The sequence below is a fragment of the Mesoplodon mirus genome, assembly GCF_964341445.2.
Source record: "Mesoplodon mirus genome assembly, chromosome: 4".
NCBI lineage: Eukaryota > Metazoa > Chordata > Mammalia > Artiodactyla > Ziphiidae > Mesoplodon > Mesoplodon mirus.
The window spans coordinates 101,306,312-101,323,726 of NC_138979.1; the positions used below are offsets into that span (position 1 = coordinate 101,306,312).

General features: G+C 37.1%; 1 protein-coding gene across 2 annotated transcripts in view; it reads right to left on the reverse strand.

Moving 5' to 3' along the window:
• CTDSPL2 (CTD small phosphatase like 2) overlaps positions 1–17,415 on the reverse strand; it is a 70,577-nt gene that overhangs the window by 52,337 nt on the left and 825 nt on the right. The window lies entirely within an intron of this gene.

Consider the following 17,415-nt stretch of genomic DNA (forward strand, 5'->3'; position numbering starts at 1 on the left):
TCAACAAATATACAAGTATCAATATAACAAGAATGACTGGATCATTTTGTGGTATTTGATGTTACCATATGTAATGATCTTTTCTTTTAAGTGTTCAATTCAGTGACATTTATTACATTTGCGGTGTTGTCCAACCATCACCATTATCTATTTTCAGAACATTTTCAATCACCCCCAGAGGAGACCCCATACCTATTGGCAGTCACTCCCCATTTCCCCCTGCCCTTAGCCGTAAGCAACCACTAATCTCTTTTCTGTCTCTATGGGTTTCCCAATTCTGGACACTTCATGTAAGTGGAATCACACAATATATGGTCCTGTATAACTGTTTCTTTCACTTAGGATAATGTTTTCAAGGTTCATCCATGTTGTAGCATGTATCAGTACATTATTCCCATTTACGGCTGAGTAATGTTCCACTGAATGGGTAAGACTACATTTTGTTTATCCATTCATCTACTGATGGACATCTATGTTGTTTCTACCTTTTGGTTAAGTGTGAATAGTGCTGGAGTGAACATTCATGTACAAGTTTCTTTTTGACCACATGTTTTGAGTTCTATTGGGTAGGTAACCAGGAGTGGAATTGCTGGTTCATGTGGTGATTTAATGTTTAACATACTGAGGAACTGCTGTTTTCCACAGCAGCGGCACCATTTTATATTCCCACCAGCAATGTACAAGGTTTTCACTCTTTCCATATCCTCACCAACACTTGTTACTTGTTTATTTTTTTATTATAGCCATTTTAGTGGGGGTGAAGTGGTATCTCATTGTGGCTTTGATTTGCATTTCCTAATGGCTAATGATGTTGAGCATCTTTTCCTGTGCCTGTTGGCCATTTGTTTGTAATGATCCTTTAAATGCCAAATTCACATCAGAAAGAAAATATGAGGCCATCGATTTGAACTCTCTCATTTCACTGATGAGAAAATTAATGGCTGGCAAAAATTGTCCCAAGACTTAGAAGTAGCTGAGAACATTCCCTGAATTATAATCTGTGAAATAGAATACAAAAACTACTACACTAATAATTAAGAGATGTTAATTAGGTCTAATCCTACTTCAATCATAGCTAAGCTATAGCCACTTAACTATTTTTTCACCTGTATAATGAATACATTATTCATCTTACCATCTTGATGCTCAAAATGAAAAAGGAATTAGAAAAGCTATAAAGTTCAGAGAAGAGTAAAACAACTCACAACAGTGAATGCATTAGCAAAAAAGTCTAACCAGTTAAGCACTCTAAACCCCTAAAGGTGAAGAAATTCTTGGCAAAGAGCAGGGTCTTCACAGACAAATTAGGAAGCTTAAGAAGTCGTGTCTTGGGCTTCCCTGGTAGCACAGTGGTTAAGAATCTGCCTGCCAATGCAGGGGACATGGGTTCGAGCCTTGGTCCAGGAAGATCTCACATGCCATGGAGCAACTAAGCCTGGCACCACAACTACTGAGCCTGCGCTCTAGAGCCTGTGTGCCTAGAGCCCATGCTCCGCAACAAGAGAAGTCACCGTGAGAAGCCTGCACACCTCAACGAAGAGTAGCCCCTGCTCGCCGCAACTAGAGAAAGCCCACGTGCAGCAATGAAGACCCAACAGAGCCAAAAACAAAAAACAAACATACAAAAAGTTGTGTCTTTAGTAATGCAACACAACCGTCACAGAAAAAAAGTTAGGACCCTCCCCCCCCACTTTTTTTTTTTTTTTTTTTTTTTTTGAGGTACGCGGGCCTCTCACCGTTGTGGCCTCTCCTGTTGCGGAGCGCAGGCTCCGGATGTGCAGGCTCAGCGGCCACGGCTCACAGGCCCAGCCGCTCCACGGCATGTGGGATCTTCCTGGACCGGGGCACGAACCCGTGTCCCCTGCACTGGCAGGCGGACTCTCAATAACTGCGCCACCAGTGAAGCCCCCTCCCTTTTTTAACATATAGAAACTAAACACACACACACACACACACACACACACACACACAATCTACTCCAACAAAAAAGTCCCAACCTCAAAGGCTTCACCAGAGGAGTCCTAAAATATCTTTCCAAACAACCATTTGTTTTTTTTTTTGTTTTGTTTTGTTTTTTGCGGTACGCGGGCCTCTCACTGTTGTGGCCTCTCCCGCCGCGGAGCACAGGCTCCGGACACGCAGGCTCAGCGGCCATGGCTCACGGGCCCAGCCGCTCCGCGGCACGCGGGATCCTCCCGGACTGGGGCACGAACCCGTGTCCCCTGCATTGGCAGGCAGACTCTCAATCACTGCGCCACCAGGGAAGCCCAACCATTTGTTTTTCATCACCAAATAGTGCTCAGTTTTAAGTTGTCATCCCAAATAAAACAAATACTGCCTTTTCTCCTAAAGAGTCAATGTTAATTTCTAAAGGGATTTACTCAAGGCATGTATTTATTTACTTAAATAACTCTATTTACAGTGTATAAATTTTGTCTTAATTCCTTTGTTCTTCAGCACAGCACTCCTTAAAAAGGAAAATTCCCATAAAGCAAATGCATGGGGGAATTTTTCAAAAAGAAAGTTATTTGTATTCAATTTCTGTAAAAATCTGTAAAAATTTTTTTCAAATATTTTCAAAAATACCTATGGGTGAACATATCTTAAACCCAGAATCTTTACTGGAAATTTAAAAATTTTATGAAATAATATCTTCATATAAAGTAGGTCTTAAAAGACTAAACACATATAGCTAGTTCAGTCCAAGGGGTTCAGCTCATTAAAATTTAAATATTTACTGGTCACCTGCTACCAGTATGGTAATAAAAGGATAAAAATGATACCTCTTCCCATGAGAATCAAAAAGTCTAACAGGTTAAGGATAGATACACATCATAGTGTATATATAAAATGCTAGATCACTCTTCATGGAGAGTGAAGATTTTAGGAAAGCTTAGGAGAAAGGTCCTTTGAACTTAAAAATAACCAGTCACTGGAAAGAAAGACAAGAGCATTTAAAGAAGGAGGCTGAAATGTAGAGGGTTTTAGTCCATTCCAATAATGAGTTGTAAAAGGTATACTTAATAGTTCTAAAAGGGCTGGAGCAGTCAAGCCCTCATGAACTTTTGAAACTGACCATCAAGACTAAAATCTTACAAAGTATGTTCTTTGACCACAATTATAAATCAAAAACAAAAGAAATCTTAAATAGTACCATATACTTGAAATTTTTTAAATTTATAAGTAAATCATGAGTCAAAAAAGAATTCACAAGGGAAATACAAAATATTTTGAAATGAAAATTAACAAAAAGAGAGCACATCAAAATTTCTGGGATGCAATAAGCAGCACTTAGAGGGAAATTATAAACATACACGTACCTAACAATAGAGTCCCCAAATATATAAAGTTAAAATTGTCAATCTAGGGCTTCCCTGGTGGCGCACTGGTTGAGAGTCCACCTGCCGATGCAGGGGACGCGGGTTCGTGCTCCGGTCCGGGAAGATCCCACATGACGCGCTCGGGAGCGGCTGGGCCCGTGAGCCATGGCCGCTGAGCCTGCGCGTCCGGAGCCTGTGCTCCGCAATGGGAGGGGCCACAACAGTGAGAGGCCTGCGTACCGCAAAAAAAAAAAAAAAAAATTGTCAATCTAAGTGAAAAACAGGCAATTCAACAAGAGTTGGAGGCTTTAATACTCTACTTTCAAAAATGGATAGAATAACTAGACAAAAGATCAATAAGGAAACAGAAGACCTGAACAATTCTCGAGACCTGAGAGTCATATACATAGAACACTCCATCCAACAACAGAATACACATTCTTCTCAACTTACAAATGGAATATTCTCCATGAAAGACTACATGTTAAGACACAAAACAAGTCTCACCTTTAAAAGAACTGAAATCGGTCCCCCCTGGTGGCACAGTGGTTAAGAATCCGCCTGCCAATGCAGGGGATGTGGGTTCAAGCCCCGGTCCGGGAAGATCCCACATGCTGCAGAGCAACTAAGCCCATGTGCCACAACTACTGAGCCTGCACTCTAGAGCCCGTGTGCTACAACTACTGAAGACCGTGCGCCTAGAGCCCGTGCTCTGCAACAAGAGAAGCCACCAGGATGAGAAGCCCGCACACCACAACGAAGAGTAGCCCCCAGTCGCTGCAACTAGGGAAAGCCTGCACACAGCAATGAAGACCCAACACAGCCAAAAATAAAATAAATAAATTTATAAAATAAATAAAATAACTGAAATCATACAAGTATATGATCTCCAACCACACTGGAATTAAATTAGAAATCACAAGAAAAGGAAGTTGAGAAATTAACAAATGTGCAAAAATTAAACAACAAACTCCTAAATAAACACTGTGTCAAAGAAGAAATCACAAGGGGAATTAGAAAATACTTCACAATGAATGAAAACAAAAACACAACACACCAAAACTCCTAGCATGCCCCTAAAAGCAGTGCTCAGAGGACAACTTATAGCTGTTAATGTTAATATTTTTAAAAAGACCTCAAATCAATAAAAAAGCCTTCTAGCTTAAAAAACTAGAAAGAGAAAAGCAAACTAAATCTAAAGCAAGCAGAAGAAAGAAAATAATAAAGAAATAGAACAGAAATAAATCAAACAGATACTTTTTTAAAAAACAATGAAGCCTAAAGTTGGTTCTTTGAAAAGAGCAACAAAATTGACAAATCTTTAGAACTAGACAAGAAAAAAAGAGAAGACTCAACCTACTAAAATCATCAATGAAAGGAGTGACATTAATACCAACTTCACAGAAATAAAATGGATTATGAGAAAATACTATGAAAAACTGTACCCCAACAAATTAGATAACCTAGATTCAATGGACACATTTTTAAGAAGACACAACTAAAATGACTCAAGAAAAAACATAAAGACTCCTAACAAGTAAAGAGATTTAATTAATAATAAAAATTACTGGCCACAAAGAAAAGTCCAGGACCAGGTGGCTTCACTGGTAAATTTTACATAATGTTTAAAGAAGAAGTAACACCAATCTTTCTCAAATTCTTCCAAAAAATTGAGGAACACCTCCCAACTCAATCTATAAGACCAGCATTACCCTGATACCAAAGTCAAACAAAGACACTACAAGAAAACTACACATCAATATCCCTTAGGAACATAGACAGAAATATCCTCAACAAAATACTAGCAAACCAAACCCAGCAGCTTAATAGAAGGATTACACACCATGACCAAGTGGTATTTCTCTCAGGAATACAAGGGTGGTTTAATATGAAAACTAATCAATCTAATACACCATATTAAAAGAATAAAGGAAAAACTCCACACAATCATCTCAGTTGATACAGAAAAAGTATCTGACCAAACCCAACATCCTTTTACAATAAAAATACTCAACAAGGGGCTTCCCTGGTGGCGCAGCGGTTGAGAGTCCGCCTGCCGATGCAGGGGACACGGGTTCGTGCCCCAGTCCGGGGGGATCCCACATGCCGCGGAGCGGCTGGGCCCATGAGCCATGGCCGCTGAGCCTGCGTGTCCGGAGCCTGTGCTCCGCAGCAGGAGAGGCCGCAACAGTGAGAGGCCGGCGTACTGCAAAAAAAAAAACCACAAAAACTCAACAAACCAGTAGAAGGGAATTCTTACCCAATAAAAGACGTCTACAAGGGCTTCCCTGGTGGCGCAGTGGTTGAGAGTCCGCCTGCCGATGCAGGGGACACGGGTTCGTGCCCCGATCCCGGAAGATCCCACATGCCGCGGAGCCTGTGTGTCCGGAGCCTGTGCTCCGCAACGGGAGAGGCCACAGCAGTGAGAGGCCCGCGTACAGCAAAAAAAAAAAAAAAAAAAAAAAAAAAAAAAAAAAAAAAAAAGACGTCTACAAAAGCCCCAGAGCTAACATCATACTTCATAGTGAAAAGCTAAATGCCTTCCTCCTACAATCAAAAATAAGACAAGGATGTCTACTCTCACTACTTCTACTCAACATTTTACTGGAGGTTCTAGTCAATTAAGCAAGAAAAAGAAATAAAAGAAACCCATGTCAGAAAGGAAAAGTAAAACTATTTCCTTGTAGATGACATGCTCTTATACAAAGAATAACTATAAAAGCAATAACCATAAAAGGAAAAACTGAATAAATTTGGCTTCATAAAAATTCAAAATTTTCTGTTCACCAAAAGACATCAGTAAAAAAAAATCAAAAGGCAAGCAACAAACTGATGCAATATTCATAAAACATGTATCTTGTAAAGCACTTGTATGCAGAATACAAAGAAATCCTAAAACATAACGAAGACAAACAAACCAATAGAAAAAAGTGAGCAAAAGATGTGAGAAGATACTTCATAACAGCTAGATAACTTGCCACAAGCATATGAAATGATACTCAATATTATTTATCATCAGAAGTGTAAGTTAGAAACATAATAGCATACTAATCCGCATGTACTTGAATTGTAAAAAGTATTGTAAAAAGACTGACAACAATAAATGGTAACAAGGATGTAGAACAATGAGGACTCTCATATTTTGCTGATGGGAATGTAATTTTGGTAAAAGTTGAGCAATTTCTAATAAACAACACATAGCCCTCTGATCCAATAATTTCACTTCTAAGTTTTTAAGCAAGAGAAATATAAACATGCCCACAAGGTACTTTTACCAAAACGTTCCTGGCAGCTTTGTTTACAATAGCCCCAAACTGGGAGCAACGAAAATGCTCAGCAACAGAAAGATGAATATTGTGGGGTTTGCTTTGTTTTTTACAGTGGAATAATAATCAGAAACAGAAAGCAACAATTACTAATATCATCAACAAGAAAGAATCTCACAGACACTGAGCAATGGCAGACACAAAAGAGTATGTATTTGGTGATGCCATTAAAAAGGCAGAGGCAAAAATAATCTAAGGAGAAAAAAAAAATCAGAATAAAAGTTGCCTTGAGGAAAGGAAATGTCCTATATTGTGATACGGGTGTAGATTTGTCAAAACTTACAGCTAAGATCTATGTATTTCAAAGTATATAAAATTTACCTAAATAAACACCTGTAAAAAGTTCTTATGAATAACAACCAACCAGGTAGGAGTGGGTGGAGGTATAGATCAAAGAAGAGACAAAATGTTAATAACTACTAAAACTGAGTGATGGTTATATGGAGATTCACGATACCATTGTTTACTTTGTGCATATGTTTGATATTTTCCATTAAAAAATAAGAACAAAAATCCTGACTATGACAGCTACTGACAGGGTTCAATGAGGAAACTGCCGAATAAAGTCAAAACAGAGTAGGACAGAATCAAATGAGAAAAGCAAAAAGAATACTAGAAAAAGAGGAAAAGAAGAACATAAACTAAGCAATCTCAGAGAGCAGTCCTCCATATTTTCAAACACTGTAAGCAAACAACAGAAAGTTCCACTTAAGCCAAAACCTATCTTTAACCAAAGCTCCTTCTAAAAGTTTAGGAAAACAAATTTCACATTAAACAGTAACAGAAATCAGACCAGAGCCCATATAGTTATCATAAGAAGAAGAAAAAAAAAGAGAAGCAGAATAAAATCCCTAATTTCCTACAAACAATAAAATTACAAAAAGTAACCCCATAAAAACAGATCACAACTATAAACCACTTCCAAGGAAAGGTTAAAACCACTAATATAAGAACAAATTTAACTGGAATTCAGGGGGGTGGGGATGAAGTGACAGAAGTCAGAAAAAAATTAAAAAGTAAAAAAAAAATTATTTCAAAAATGAAGACTAAAGAAAAAAGAACAAAGAAGTAAATGAACACAACAGATAGAAAAAAGAAGACATATTTCTAAACATTAAAAAAAATGCAGATTCAAGAAAAACTGATCAAATATTGAAGAGAGTCAAAGATTAGACACTCAAAAGTACAAGAAAACTTTCCAGAAACAGAAGTTTGAAACCATGTACTGAAAGACACAGACATGACAATAGCAACCCAGAAAGACAAATACCAAGACAGTCTAGTATGAGCTACTAGAACTTTAAATTACTGAATTTTAAGAAATGGGGGGAAAATTCTTCAGACATATAGGCAAGATAGACATAGGCAAACTTTTTCTTACAGAATCAGAGAGTAAATATTTTAGGCTTACAAACCATAGGGTGAAAGTTATATGAAATTCAAATATCAATGTCCAGTGTCCACAGCCATGCTCACTGGCTTCCATATTGTCTACGGCACTGCACAGCATAAGCAGCCAAAGACAATATGTAAATGAACAGACATAGCTGTGTACAAAAACGAAAAACAAAAAAAGGTTTATAAGCACAGGCAGTCAGCCCATGGGCAGTAGTTTGCAGACCCCTGATTTAGGCATGCACTAAGTGACTTTATATGGACAGAAACATATTTAAAATAAAATAATCAAGGAAAGAACATGTAAACCGGCCTTCCCTGGTGGCGCACTGGTTAAGAATCTGCCTGCCAATGCAGGGGACATGGGTTCGATCCCTGGTCCGGGAAGATCCCACATGCTGTGGAGCAACTAAGCCCGTGAGCCACAACTACTGAGCCTGAGCCCTAGAGCCTGTGAGCCACAAGTACTGAGCCCACGTGCCACAAGTACTGAAGCCCATGCGCCTAGAGCCCACAACAAGAGAAGTCACCGCAATGAGAAGCCCACGCACAGCCCCCCTCGCCACAACTAGAGAAAGGCTACGTGCAGCAACGAAGATCCAATGCAGCCAAAAGTAAATAAATAAATTTATAACAACAACAAAAAAGATAACCTGATCAGCCTCATATTTTAAAAAATTTAAGTTGCAGGAAAAGTCTCCAACATAGACAATTCCAGACCCAGATGACTTCACTGGAGAATCCTATCAAACATCTTAATAAAAAACAAAACAAACAACAAACTCTTCCAGAAAACAGAAGGGAACACTTCCCAACTTATTTTATGAGGCCAGCATTACCTGACCAAAACCAAAAACAACACATATCAATTGGGCCAAGTACTGATCAGAAATTGCCTACATAATATCTGCAATAGTCTAATTTTATTACTTAAACATAAAATATAAAAGGAAGAGTTTTACACATACATATACAGCCTCATCTTGGTAACTCTACTATTTATGTTAGAAATTAACCATCCTCTAATTTCTTTAGAGCTCCATTACTAGATAAATTCTTTTCTATTACCAGTAAAAATAGAATAATACAAGTAAAGATTGGGAAATGAGTACATTAGGGAAATAAATCTACTACTAATGAATGAAGTAGATACAATTTAAGTAGATTACATCACAAAACAAACATAGCAATGGGTGCAACAACATTTTAAGCTTAAGAACTCATGACATTGGGGGGAGAGTATATAATGTAAAACATTTCCACTTTTTCAACATTTGAACCAGATCTCATCTCAGGAATAGAAAAAGCGGATTGTTCAGCAATCTAAAACCAAGCAATTAAGTTTGCTTTCTATGTATCTGCAGCCCAGCTAAAAAGATTGGGGGTGGGGGCCTCTTCCAAATTGCAACATTAATTCTTCTAGCTTCTGTATCATCTATAAATTTCAGACTCTCATCCAACAGCTTTCTCAACACTTTCACTCTGCACCTCAAATTCAACTTACCAAAGGCTGAATTCACCTTTCCTATCCCACCCCTATTCCCAAACCTGCTCTTCCTTTTGTATATTTCCTGCTGTATTCTTTTTTAGTTCCCTGAGCAGGGATGGAACCCGAGCCTCCTGCATTGGAATTGTGGAGTCTTAACCACTGGACCGCCAGGGTAATCCCCCTACTATATTCTTTTTTTTTTTTTTGGTTGCCCTGGGTCTTCATTGCTGCACGCAGGCTTTCTCTAGCTGCGGTGAACGGGGGGCTACTCTTCGTTGCGGTGTGCGGGCTTCTCATTGCGGGTGCTTCTCTCTTTGTGGCTCTAGGTGTGTGGGCTTCAGTAGTTGTGGCACGCAGGCTCAGTAGTTGAGGCTCGTGGGCTCTAGAGTGCAGGCTCAGCAGCTGTGGCACACAGGCTTAGTTGCTCTGCGGCATGTGGGATTTTCCTGGACGAGGGCTCGAACCCATGTCCCCTGCATTGGCAGGTGGATTCTTAACCACTGTGCCACCAGGGAAGCCACCCCCTACTATATTCTTAATCACAAGTAATCTGCCTAATCAATGACGCCAGAAACCATCCTAAACACCTAGTCATTCTTCCCCTCCCTTGTCCCCTACAGTCAATCACCAAATCCTCATGATTCTACCTCTAAAATATTTCTCAGTCTGCCCCCTTTAAATCCATCCTCTGCACTCTACAAATCTGCCTGTTCCATCCCACGAACTTCCTTCAAAATAAAGACTAAACTCTAGCAATATATATAAAACCCTCCAAGATCTACCTCTCCAAGTCTTTTTTCACTGCTATTTGCTGCCTCACTCTTTGCACTCCAGTAATAATAGTTTCTTGCCCACACTGTGCTGTATCATGCTTCTGCTTTTCTCTATACCTCAAACATTCCTTCCTTTCAACTAATTCTTATCCTCATCATTTAAAGCTCAGCCTAAGTATCATGCACCCCAATAAGTAACCACCCCCACATGCCCATGCCTGTGTAAACTGGTGATTATCTCTCCTTAGCTCTTAACAAAATGTACTGAAATAATCTGTTTATATATCTTTAACTGCACTAAACTGTAAGAGTGTTGAAGGCAGAGATCTTATCTGTAACTCCAACAACCCGGTACACATGAAAGCTCAACCTTTGTTGAACCGAACTATAATTTTTCTCATATCCCTCAAAGAGACAAGAGAATAGGGAAAAAAATATGTCACTGAAACACAAAATCCTCACTGCAGTAATCAATTCTTGCTCACAAAGAGAGCAAGAATAAAACTAAAAATATTCCTTCCTCATAAGATTTCCTTCCTTTTCACAAAATCCCTGACCCCAAGCAATATTTGATGCCAACAATTATGGCTGCAAATTGTCTTGTGCTAACAAGATTATAATAATGATACAAGCAGAAACTCAGTTGATAATTCGCTGTTGAGGTCTTGAGTACACAATTTTCTATCAAAACAACAAAACAGCACATTATATATGAAGGATTCTTAACAAATTATCTAGGACTAATCTAATGTGCACTCTTTCAAACAAATTTTTGCTGAATAAAAGAGAGAAAAGGGAAACAAAAGTGGCAAAAAAATATGAATAAGAAAATTGTAAAAAGATCACAAATCAAACTTTAAAGGCAACAAAGTCTGGGTTTCCCCATAAAATTTAGGTATATATAAGTTATAAATTGCCTATATAAAGAAAATATGCATGCAAAGTTCTGGAGTAGGCTCCTGAGGGAGTTACTAGAGGAAGAGCCCCTGGACTGGGAGGTATCAGTCTTGAATCTGTCACTAGTTAGCTGTAACACTGATTAGACACTAATTAAGTCATGCAATCATTCTAGCATTTCATTTCCTCAACAGCAAAAGAAGTTATTGGACATCAGATCTATGCATTTTACTACATGTAAATTTTACCTAAAAAAAGAGCTGTCAAAACAGGAGATGAGTCATTAATTAATCTGAGCTGTTTTCATCCTTCTATCACATACAACTTATCTAGAAGCACCCTAATTAAAACCAACATTTACTACATGTTAAAAAGTTTTCAGATGGTTCATCATTAAGGAAACAAAGACTAGACGACCCTTTTAGTCTCCTCTAGCTCTAAATTTCTGAGTTTGTTAATTTATACTCTATTACAAATGGTATCACTACTCAATTTACACTCATGAAAGAAAAAGCTAAAAATCACTGCCTTAGTTGACACCAAAGGACAAAAGTATCAGTATCTGTTTCACTATCTATATTTCCAGTTGAATAATCTGAAATCAACAGCTTCAGATACTACAACTGTCCACTTTTACTCCCTTCCTTTACTACCTTCCCAAGCCCTTCATTAAATGACTTTACAGAAAGAAGAGATTTCTTGGTCCCTCCCACTTATCACCTAATAAAAGTCAAAAGTCAACTAGGGCAGGAGGATTAAGTAGAGGAGGATTATATAAAGCATCAACTCCAAGACAGGGAGATTCTTTTCCTTGAACCCTGCCCAACAAAGTACGTGATAAAGTGGTCTTTTTAGGTTATTATTATGTGATACATAACTTTCTCTCCTTTTTTAAACTAGATAATGGAATTCTTCAAAAACTACCAAATATAAACATAATCAAAAATATTTGAAAAAAAAAAACAGCTGCTGAGTTGGGTTGATAAAATTATGGCTCTTTTTCCTCTTAAAGTTTTCTTCAATGAACAACAACCAAAAAAAAAAGTTTTTTCTAAAACCACGATCAATTAATTTTCTCTGGGTTTTTAGATTATTGATGACTAAATGCTCAATGAAAATATGAAATGATTTTTTAAAGATGGCATTATTCAGTTTGTTGATCACTGAAAATACAGCCACTCACATACATGTTTTAAAATACTATTATCAGGACCCCAACTTAAAACTTTACATGTACTCAGCAGAAATACCATTAGGGCAAAATCAATATTTGTTATGTACCAAATGAGACAGTATGTACTTCTGCTGAGGACAGACTTGTATTTCTCTCACCTAAGCTTTAAGGCAACAGTAATTTGGAGATTGTTCTAATTTTAACTAACTGCAGTAAGTATAATTTACACATCTTGTAAAAAGAAGCATTCTATTACACAGCATGAAAGAAATTCATACGAATAAAACTTTATAACAAAATGTGCTATTTTAGAAAAAATATAGTTATGAATTCATAAGAACTGAGTACTATAATATTCATTAGAAACTTGTCAAAAGCACATGGGAGGGCTTCCCTGGTGGCGCAGTGGTTAAGAATCCACCTGCCAATGCAGGAGACACGGGTTCGAGCCCTGGTCCAGCAAGATCCCACACGCCGCGGAGCAACTCAGCCTGTTCGCCACAACTACTGAGCCTGCACTCTAGAGCCCGTGAGCCACAACTACTGAAGCCCGTGAGCCTACAGCCCGTGCTCCACAACAAGAGAAGCCACCGCGATGAGAAGCCCACGCACCACAGTGAAGGGTAGCCCCCGCTCGCCGCAACTAGAGAAAGCCCACGCAATGCAACAAAGACCCATGCAACCAAAAAGAAATAATAAATAAAAATTTAAAAATCATATTAAAATGTTATTAATGAGATTTTAAAAAAAGCACATGGGAAACCTGTCACTCCAGTGTATCACTTTTCATCATATTACTATCCTTTCTATGGAATATATTCCAGTATATGCAATTTTTAAAATTTACAGGAGTTACCTGTATACATGCAAGTTACAATGTACTTATTGGATACATTAAAGAAAATTTGAATAATAAAAAAGTGAAGTTTGGGCCTCCCTGGTGGCGCAGTGGTTGAGAGTCCGCCTGCCGATGCAGGGGATACGGGTTCGTGCCCCGGTCTGGGAGGATCCCATATGCCGCGGAGCGGCTGGGCCCGTGAGCCATGGCCGCTGGGCCTGCGCATCCGGAGCCTGTGCTCCGCAACGGGAGAGGCCACAACAGTGAGAGGCCCGCAAACCGCAAAAAAAAAAAAAAAAAAAAAAAAAAAAGTGAAGTTAATTTTGGCAGAATTTTCCTAAGAATGCTTTTTATTTAAGTAGTTCTCACCAAAATTGGGCAAGTGGAGAGATATAACTACTCCTTCAGTAAAAGCTTCTATTTAAAGAAAATTAATTTTACATTCAACTTACTCTCAGGCCAGTAGAAATATGAAACTCTCAGAACACATTAATTTGATAATAAGAAAAGAATCAATGAGATGTTGGCAAAAATAGTTATTGATTAAAAATCTTGGAGTACCTGAAATAATTTCCTACTATTCTTATTAATACTACCTACCAAAGAAAAACTAATCACTATGATTGAGATAAACCAAAGACAAAAAGTTTTAAGAAGAGTTTTAAGAATTTTTATCTAAATTACTAGTCAAAGATGAGGTAAGATCATAATTCTCTAACAGAAGTGCCCTCTTGTTTGCTACTACTAAAAAAGTAAAATAAAATAAAGTAAAATGGTATATTATCAATGAGGGAAAAATGCATGATTGTTTGAAATGTGATTGTATTTTTCAAATAATTTTTATCAGTACATCAGAAAATTAAAGGATTTTACTGTATAATTATCTTATTTAACAAAATACACTAAAGCAGGTACTTGTAAAGTCAGTGAGAAGTTAATCAATTTCAACTCAATAGAATAATCATATATATTGGGGGAATATCAGGAAGAAAGCAATTATTACTAAAACAAATAATCATAGTTGTTCTCAACTGAAAAGATAATTATTGGTTCTGTATATTTTTCTTTAACAAATAATATACTCTTCTTTTAATAAAATATATTTTGAATTCCTACTTAAACATTATTTTAACTGGTCAACATGAGAAACTTAAAATATCATGTCATGATGCTAACAGATTCTTAATATCCCTTTCTTATTTATTTTTAGCAATGACTCTGCCTTTTTAGTTTCCAATTTCTCCATATAGAAGTATTTAGTCCAAAGAAAGAAAACATTCTTCCTAAACTATATATAAGCCACTATTACTAAGTATAATCCCAATTATTTCTGAAGTATTCAAGTGCCTTCTATTAGTACAATTTTATGTTTCTTTAATCAAAGTAATAAACACATTTCCTTGTCCTAAAATTATTATAGCTATTATGGAAACCTGACTGCTAGAACCCCAAGTCAAAGCACAGTTGATGATTCATGTTTAATCTAGATAAACTTCCTTTTCTATAATTTCTCTAAATGAACACAGGAGAGCCTATGATTACCATAAAACCTGGGGTCCCTAATATAGTTAACTGGCCTACTGTGACCTTATATTAAAGTTAAAAGACTTTTTATGTAAATATTTTACAACACTTTTTTTTTCAATGGCATTTTAGTGTTTTCCTTCACTCTTTTCTAAAAATACCATACTAAATGGGGACCTGCAGATGAGGTAAATAAACAAAAGGGCAGGTCAAAGCTATAAACCACGTTTGTCCTTAAGGTCCTACAATTCTTTTTGGGACCACACTTAGCCTCACTCCTCATTACTGTCAGTCAGGGTCACAAGATTCCCAAAGGACCCCAAGAGGCCCAAGCTTCTCACTATAACTCTACTCCCACCATGCCTGTGTCCTTCAGACAATGTTCCTACATGCCACACCTCTCCTGATCACAGCCAATGCAAAGAAGCTTACTTCTGTTGTTCCATTGTCTCTGAACCCTCACCTGTTTGTGGTATCAGCAAATTTATTTGATAAACTAATCTGTGCTAATATTGCCAATAAAAGGCAATAGTTTAAAGCTTTTCTTCCAGAGAATTTGTAATTTTAAACGAAACATTTTAGAAAGAATTCCATAACACAAAGCAGAGACACAAATAAAGTTTGGCATTGGCAATTCTCAGATTATACCACACAGTCAACCACTTAGTCCACCTATTTGTAATGTAGATCCAATTATAATTTAATACAATTTAAATTAAAAATTAATGTAGTCATAAACCAGTAGTGAATATATGTCTGGTTTAGATATATGTCTCTTTGCAAATGTAAAGTGGAAACTAAAAGTTGTATGGTTTTATCTTAAGTCTCACCTCTGTTAAATCTTCTCATCTTCAAAGTAGAGCAAATGACCCCTGTAGCCAATCCAGTTAAAATGGTCAGGTAACCTACCCAGAAGAATTACTTAGAGAATATCATATATGAGGTCTTCTTAGAACATTTGGTATTTATGACTTAGTGTCTTTTCTACTTTATGCTTTCACAACAACTCGGTAAATTACAAACTTAGTTAGATATTGTTTATTCAGACAAACCACTTTTTCTTTATCGCATTAATCCAAAAATCCCCTATGAATGAGATAAATTTATACCATTTTATTCAATCTGCAATTAATCCTATAGTTACAAGTCTAGAGTCTAGAACATCCTTTCTGAACAACAGAGCCAAGGTTTTTTTAAAATCAGAATTGGATGGATTCTGCTATATAATAATCTTGTGAAGAATCCTCTTGACCAGAAATCTCAAACATCGGATCAGCTAGATGAATTTCGGAAAGATAAAACACCCCTAATTCTTAATTTCTTAACAGTGAGAAAAGAATAACCTTACTAGCTCAACTGAAATGTCCAAGAGACACTACGTAGAATATTATAAAACCCACTAATTCTATTTGGTTTTTCTATGCAATCCTATTTAGAACTTCTGTACAGCTACAAGTCCACAAAGGTTAAGGACTATACCACTTAGAGCTTTCACAGCCTTTCAACGTATACTGGGAGGAATATTAAAAGAATCAAATGAATGAGGAATTAAAACGATTTGGAAGAGTTCTTGAAGACAAAGTCTACAAACAGTGCTCACTCAGCTATCCGTAAAACAAATTTTATTTAAAACATTAATGCTTCATAAACTACCCAAAAAGATCATTAAAGTATAGATAAAACCTACACTAGACCAATAATTTATTTTACATCCTTTTAAGTCACATATTTGGCCCTATTTTTTAAACAAACTGACTCAGCAAGTATCTAGAATGCCCTCACCTCCACTTCCTACCCCCTGTTCTTTTGGTTTTGAAGATAAGTATGAAGTTCAACTCAATCCTAAAAGACTGCTTCACCTAAGAGCTACACTTTGCCTTGACTTCCTTTATGACCTCGGGGGGGGGGGAATCTACTAAATGACAATTGTAATAATGTTTGTGTGTTCCTGTTTATTAGTGACATTTAATCCTAATATGCAAACAATAGTGAAGTCTTTTAAACTGAATCCTAGAGAGCTGAAAGCCTTTGAGTTACAAACATCAAATGACGTGTAATGTGAACCACATTTTCAAAACTTAATTTGACTAGTTTAAAAGAAAAAACAACTACAAAGGCCCCAAATTCAACAAGATTGAAAAACAAATTCTGAAAAACACCAACAGTCTCCGTATTACTTCTCTTTATGGACAACTGGTCTGCAATGTGGAAAAGAACAAGAAGGAGGAATAAAAGTAGCTTTAGCCATTTCCTTGCTTTTATAAGGATAACAGCTGGACAACAAACGAAAACTTAAAACTTGGCAAAGAATGGAGAGACAGTATATAAAGAAATCTACAACCTGAAAATTACGAAGATAAATCTATCTTTTAAGTCACTAATTGTATACCTATATTAGGCAGTAATCTTGGTATTGTCTTATTAGCATTGGAAAGGTAAATACCTGTCTTGGAGGAACATCTACTAAGTACATTTCATTTCAGGATCTTAGTGCAGTTTACGAGCAGTATCTCTGTAGGTTTCCCTAAGGTACTCTGAAGTGCTTAACATCCTTCACACCTCCAGCCCCCACTAAAGTGAGAAGTAAATAAAGACGATTTACTTATACAATTATTTACCATGGAATTCTAGTAAAGAATACAAAAATAAGCATCTATACAGGCATTTGATACCCAAAGA